Raw genomic sequence first — 6,940 nt, forward strand, 5'->3', positions numbered from 1 at the left:
ATTGGTAATGTTGCTAATGTTATCGCTCTCAGTACATTCGTAAGAGAAGTGACAACGTTGAACAAGTTCTTATATTTAAATATTTTAACACAACATATATGTCAACAGTGATAATATTTGGTAAATTTGTATTGTATTACAGGGTGTGATTTTCGCACAGAAAATATATGATTTCCTATAGTAAATAACGTGATTTAACCGGTTTTCACCTTCAATTCGTCCGTAATAACATCAACCAATTCTCAACTTAAAATTAGTCGGATTGGTTGATCTGTTTGATTCCGGTTGAAATGAAGTTCAAATTCGGTTAAATCACGTTATTTACTATAGGAAATCATATATTTTCTGCGCGAAAATCACACCCTGTAATACAATACAAATTTACCCAATTAGCTGATTGACGCTGTATGGCAAGCACTTCCAAGGTCGGATAACGGGATTGCTTTAGTGACGCATAGATTCTAAACCAAACAAACGGTTTCACTTTCTTTGAGGTTGATAGAAAACGTGGCTAGTCCCTCACTTAGAGAATGGGAACCAGCAGCGAATAAATTAAGTTTTTTTGTGCTTTTCTCGTTCCTGGTGTAATATTTTGTTTCTAATTTATGGTTTATAGTGCTTATGAATATGCTAGGAGTATGAAGGTTAGGTATTGTACACCTAAATATGACTATAATAGATATGACGATGTTTTAAGGATTTAGTATACCATCTGTGTCGGTAAGGTGGCCATTTCGTGCCGAGAGAACCGATAACAGTGTTACCAATTGGCCGTATGGCAAACCAACTGGCCGTAAAACAATAAGATATGATCTACCTTTGTTTCGATTAATACTGTATTTATAATAGTAGTGATAATAATAATGATACTTGTATTTATAATAGTAGTGATAATAATAATGATACTTGTATTTATAATAATTTGATAATAAATCGAGCCGTAAGCTAGTATTAGTTTGGCCGATTTGGCCGTGACATGAAAATAATTTGATGGTAGAAAGTTTTTTGCCTGGTAACATTGAAGAGACATAACACTAAGAGCCCCCAAAAAAGAATCGGTGAAAATAGAATAACAGTAAATTATTATAGTATACCAGAACACCTAAGGGAGTATTATGATGCTGTACTAAATGTCAAAGGAATAATTAAACAGACTCTACTACGTTAGACATAGGGGAAAGAGTAAAACAAACAAAAATTGAGTGGAATAAAGCAAGGCTGTACTGGCCCTACAACATTATTCAAATTAATTACTTATCAGATTATAAAACAAGTAGAAAAGGAAGGTAATGGTTTTAAAAATTATATCATATAGCTAGTAGTATTATCTTTTGGTTTTGTTGTAGTGTATTACAGGGCAATGTAACCTAGAAATTAAACTACTTTTTCTTTTAGAAAAAAATACGCTCTCTTCGAAAATGACACTCGTTCCCGTCGCAAATGAATAGTTTCAGAAATATATAATCTATATTCTGCGATAATGGGGGACCTCCAGTGGGAACTCGGGGTTTTGGGTGGGGAAAACATACAGGGGAAACGATATATAATCCTTAAATAAGCCTTTTCTTCTCTATACATTAGCTTCTTGAATTTATAATAAAAGGAGGAAAATACAAAACAGTATAGCTGGATAAAGTTTGGAGGCGCTGTTGCAAAGATTATGTCTCATGAAAAAATACAGTAAGCAGTGCTGCCAACGTCTGATGTAAATCAAATGTTAGCATTCATGCTAACATTATCACCCCTAGGTTCGTGCATACCAGTTTCAATCTTTGAAGAAACCCCGCCCCCATGCGCAGAAGCTTTTCCCCAACCTATTACTCGTTTTATTATCCTATTCCTTTTAAAATCATCTCATTTTATATTCCAATTCAATATTATTTATCATACATTCCATTTTATCTTCCTATATTGGGTTTATTTCTTTTGTTATTTCCTTTTCATTCCCCAGTTTCACATAAATACTTTCTCTGGACTAGTTTACCTATCCAGTTCATTTATGTTTACCCTCTAGACTCCGTTGTTTTTCTGTTAACCAATCACGAACCGATACGTGTTCAAAGTTTACACAAGGGGGTTGTCAACTGATATTTCCCTATCCCTGTTCCTTTATCTCTTAAAGTGGTCTGTTCATACCCCTTCCACCAAATCCTTTTCCCTTGAAACCTTTGTCCTGGTAAGGTGTCCGTTATTTCAAGAGAGATTTATTTTTTTCGTATTTTACGATGGAGGAAGTTATAGATACTTGTAACGGCTGCAGTATTCCGTACCTAAAAGCATTTGCTAAATTCCATGGTGATTTTTATGATTCTTCAGCCAATGTTGATAATATCCTGAAATGACACATCGTAATTCCTCAACTCTTATAGTGTCCCAAGTGCCGTTCCCTCCTAACTTATAGGAAATACATTCACATGTTTTATTGTAATACCGAAACCAGCATTCCTAAAACCAAATAGAAATGTTGTTGTGGTTATACTGTTACTTCTTATAAAGGTACATTTTTGGGAAAAAGTCGTCTACCCCCATGGAAGATAATATTATTTGCAAAACGGTAAGTCATTCCTCAATAGTCATTATATGTGTTTTGTGACCGGGGAACTCTTAGGTTAGGTTAGGTAGGTTTGTTAGGTTCTGTGCCCTTTTTGTACTTTTTATATATTGTGTAAAACTTATATGGAAAAATTATTTAAAATACGTATGGAAATATCTAGCATTAATATCGCTAGTAATGTTACCGTACCGTGCGTAACTCTGTGTATCATTCGTAACATGGAGAATTTTACCATTCTCAGTAAATACCTGAGGTTTGTGACCTGTCATAATACTAGGTTAGGTTAGGTGGGTTTGTTAGGTTCTGTGCCCTTTTTGTACTTTTTATATATTGTGTAAAAATTATATGGAAGAATTATTCAAAATACGTATGCAAAAATCTAGCATTTCTATTGCTAGTAATGCCATCGTACCGTTGGTAACTCTGTGTACCATTCGTCAACTTCGGTAACACTGTGTATCATTGGTAACGTTGCTAATGTTATCGTTTGCAGCACATCCGTAAGGGAAGTGTCACCCTTGAACTAGTGCTTATATTTAAATATCTTAACACATCATATATGATAACAGTGATTATATTTAACCATTTTAACAGTAAATATGTGTTTTCCTGTAGGAAATAACGGGATTTAACCGGTTTTCACCTTCATTTCATCCGTAATAACATCAACCAATTCGACAACTTAAAGTTAGCCGAATTGGTTGATCTGTTTGTTTGCGGTTGAAATGAATGTCAAATTCGGTTAAATCACGTTATTTACTATAGGGAAAAAATATATTTTCTGTTCGAAATCACACCCTGTAATATAATACAAATTTACCTATCTTTTTGCTGACGATGTCCTAGTGCTTGCTGAGAATATAGAGGATGCTGAATTGAACACAAGGAAAGTGATAGATATAGGAAAGCAGTGTGGTTCAGACATAAAGAGACAAAAGTAGCGTACTTAGGCTATATATAATATGAAGGAGAAACCAGATAGCATAGAAGGAATAGGAGTAGTAGTAAGCAATATTGAATACCTAGGTATCAAAGTAGTTGATAGTAGGAATATGTTCAAAATACAGAAAAGTGAAACGGTAGTTTGGGCACAAAAGCTAGCTGATCTTACATATTCAATCATAAAAAAAAAGATTAGGACGGCCAATGCATATAAACACAAGTTTAGGTGAAGCAGTGAAAATTTCCTTTCTATTTTCAAGAATTCAAGGCATAGGCAGTATTAATATAAGCTTGAAAAAAACAGAAATTTCTTCCTTTTGGGCATACGCGGGGTTTATTTAGACTTGATAAAAAAACAATTGAAGATACACTAAATCTGTAACAAGGGTGAAAAAACAAAATTACATAACCTACATTTCCTTTTCGTCGTGTATTGATTAAAAGTGGACTTAAGCTTTTCGGATGAAACTTAACCTAACTCGCATAAACCACTTTCATATATAAAAGAGCCTTTGTACAATGGCGGCGAGTTTATCATGCATTCATTAAAAGTTGATGGACCTAATCTTTTTTTTTTCCAGGGTGTATTTGTTGTGTAGGATAAAAGAAGAAACCAAGCAAAGAAGTGAGAATCTGAACAAGAAATCCCCAGATTTTCATTCACTTTTGCTTTTAACTTGAGCATTTTCAAACTTGGTCTTCATTACAAGGGATTCCTTGTTCAGATTCTCATTTCTGTGCTTAGTTTCTTCTTTTATCCTACACAATAGATACACCTTGGGAAAAAAAAAATAGGTCCCTCCACTTTTAATCAATGTATGATAAACTGGCCAAAGCCATGATGAAATAAGAAAAAACTCATAGTTGCCTCTTTAGATTTCAAAAAAGCTTTCGATTCCATAAAAAGGGAAGCACTGATAGAAACATTAAAGCAATATAACACTCATGGATCCTTATATTTGATATCATCATAATTTTATCGACTTAATTAGAGAGGTTTTTTTTCTAATTGTCTCGGTCAGATATTGACATTGGATCAACCTGTTTTCCTTGTTTTCTTTATAATCTTGTTGTATTTCTTACCAAGCAAGAGTTTGTATCACAAACCTAATAGGTTTACCTCTCATAAATAGCTTCACATAATTATGACTATAATACTTTAATCCCAATGATTTTATCTAGATATACTTGTGATTATAGTTCAAATACACGGAATTCAATAATTTCCCCTTTGATGTTTGTTTAATGAAATTTTTTACACTTAATTCAGCTGCAAAAAAGTCCATAAGTCCTAGTCATTTGAAAATTTGGTAATTGATTAACAAATAGAAAAGTAAATAAAACAAAAAATAAACTAATGTAATGGATAAAATACATATATCCCAATAGTTCAGTTATAACATACATATACAAAAATTTATTAAACTAGAAATATTTAAAAAAGATACATCTATCCCAATAGCTAATTCATAACATTATATATATATATATATATATATATATATATATATATATATATATATATATATATATATATATATATATATATATATATATATATATATATATATATATATATATATATATATATATATATATATATATATATATATATATATATATATACTTATATATATATATTATATATATATATATATATATATATATACTTATATATATATATATATATATATATATATTGTATATATATATATATATATATATATATATATATATATATATATATATACATATATATATATATATATATATAAATATATATATATATATGTATGTATGTATATATAAAAATATTGTATATATATATATATATATATATATATATATATATATATATATATATATATATATATATATACAATACCCCTTTTTATATATACATACATACATATATATATATATATATATATATATATATATATATATATATATATATATATTTATATATATATATATGTATATATAAAAATATTGTATATATATATATATATATATATATATATATATATATATATATATATATATATATATATACAATATTTTTTATATATACATATATATATATATATATATATATATACATATATATATATATATATTATGTATATATATATATATATATATATATATATATATATATATATATATATATATATATATATATATCTTTCTCCGAATTAACTTTTACATAAAATTATAACTATAAAACGAAAGTGAGGAATTATTCAAATACAGAATATGAGATATAAATTTATTTTATAATACAATATACATTTACAATTGTAATATTATCTATAGTTGTGTGACTACAAAGAAATTTATTTTTTTCGAATGTGTGAAATAATATGGAATTAATCGCCTTCTTTTCATTGAATATTTTCTTTTTTCAATATACATTATATCAATTTCAAGAGAGTAAGTATTATTTGCCTTTACAATTTTTTTATTGTGGGCACAGTGGATTTAAACATGATATACATCTGCCAATGATGTCATTATTTAGTATATCACATAGATTGTTGTTGTTTAATGTAATGATATTCTTTATGTAGTTTGAAATCAATACAGAAATTTCAATGTTGCTTTCAGATATTACAATCATCAACTTATCAATCGGGTGTTATTTTTATAACATCAGTATTCATTTGTGTTATACAATTATTGAATATTTTAAACAACTTTAGAATATCTTTAAATTCTTGACTGATAAAGTTATTAACTTTATCATTGATAATAACAGATTTGAATCTTATTAAAATATCTGTAATTTTTTGGGCGATCAAATAACACTTATTTGCTTTCAATATTTGTAAATAGCTAATACCACCAAACGATTTCATTTCATTGTGAAATCTCTTGGCCCGAACAATTTTTTTGAGAAAATTTTCCCAAGGTTCATATTTTATTTGAAATATGTATTCAGATAATCTAATTCATCATCATTATGAAAACTGTAAATTACAAATATTTTACAGTTTTCATGTGACATATTACAAGTTGTTAAAAGATAACTTAACTGAAACTTAATTATCTTATAAAAATGACGTGTATGGTATTTTATGATTAGGGATATGTTTTTATATCATTTACTTAACAGCATTCTCATTTCTGGTATATTTTGATGATACTTTGTTTAGAGTCATCTATTATAAAGGTGGCATAGCAAATTTCCATAGGAAAATTTTCAGTTGTAGTGCTTACAAAAAATTAATGTTCTTTATTCACGTCTGTTATCTGTGAAGCAAGAACAATATTCTTGTTTTTTGGTTTTATTTACATAATTTTTAAGATTATTTATTTCTATGTTTAATTCACATTCATAAGTTGATTTTTTGTTGTTGAAAGATCAAATATATTTAAAAAAAATCCTTTTCTTTATTAAAAACTCTTTATGCTAACTTATTGTCTCTTCTTTGTCGTCGT

Source organism: Palaemon carinicauda, chromosome 3 (genome assembly GCF_036898095.1).
Source record: "Palaemon carinicauda isolate YSFRI2023 chromosome 3, ASM3689809v2, whole genome shotgun sequence".
Classification (NCBI taxonomy): domain Eukaryota; kingdom Metazoa; phylum Arthropoda; class Malacostraca; order Decapoda; family Palaemonidae; genus Palaemon; species Palaemon carinicauda.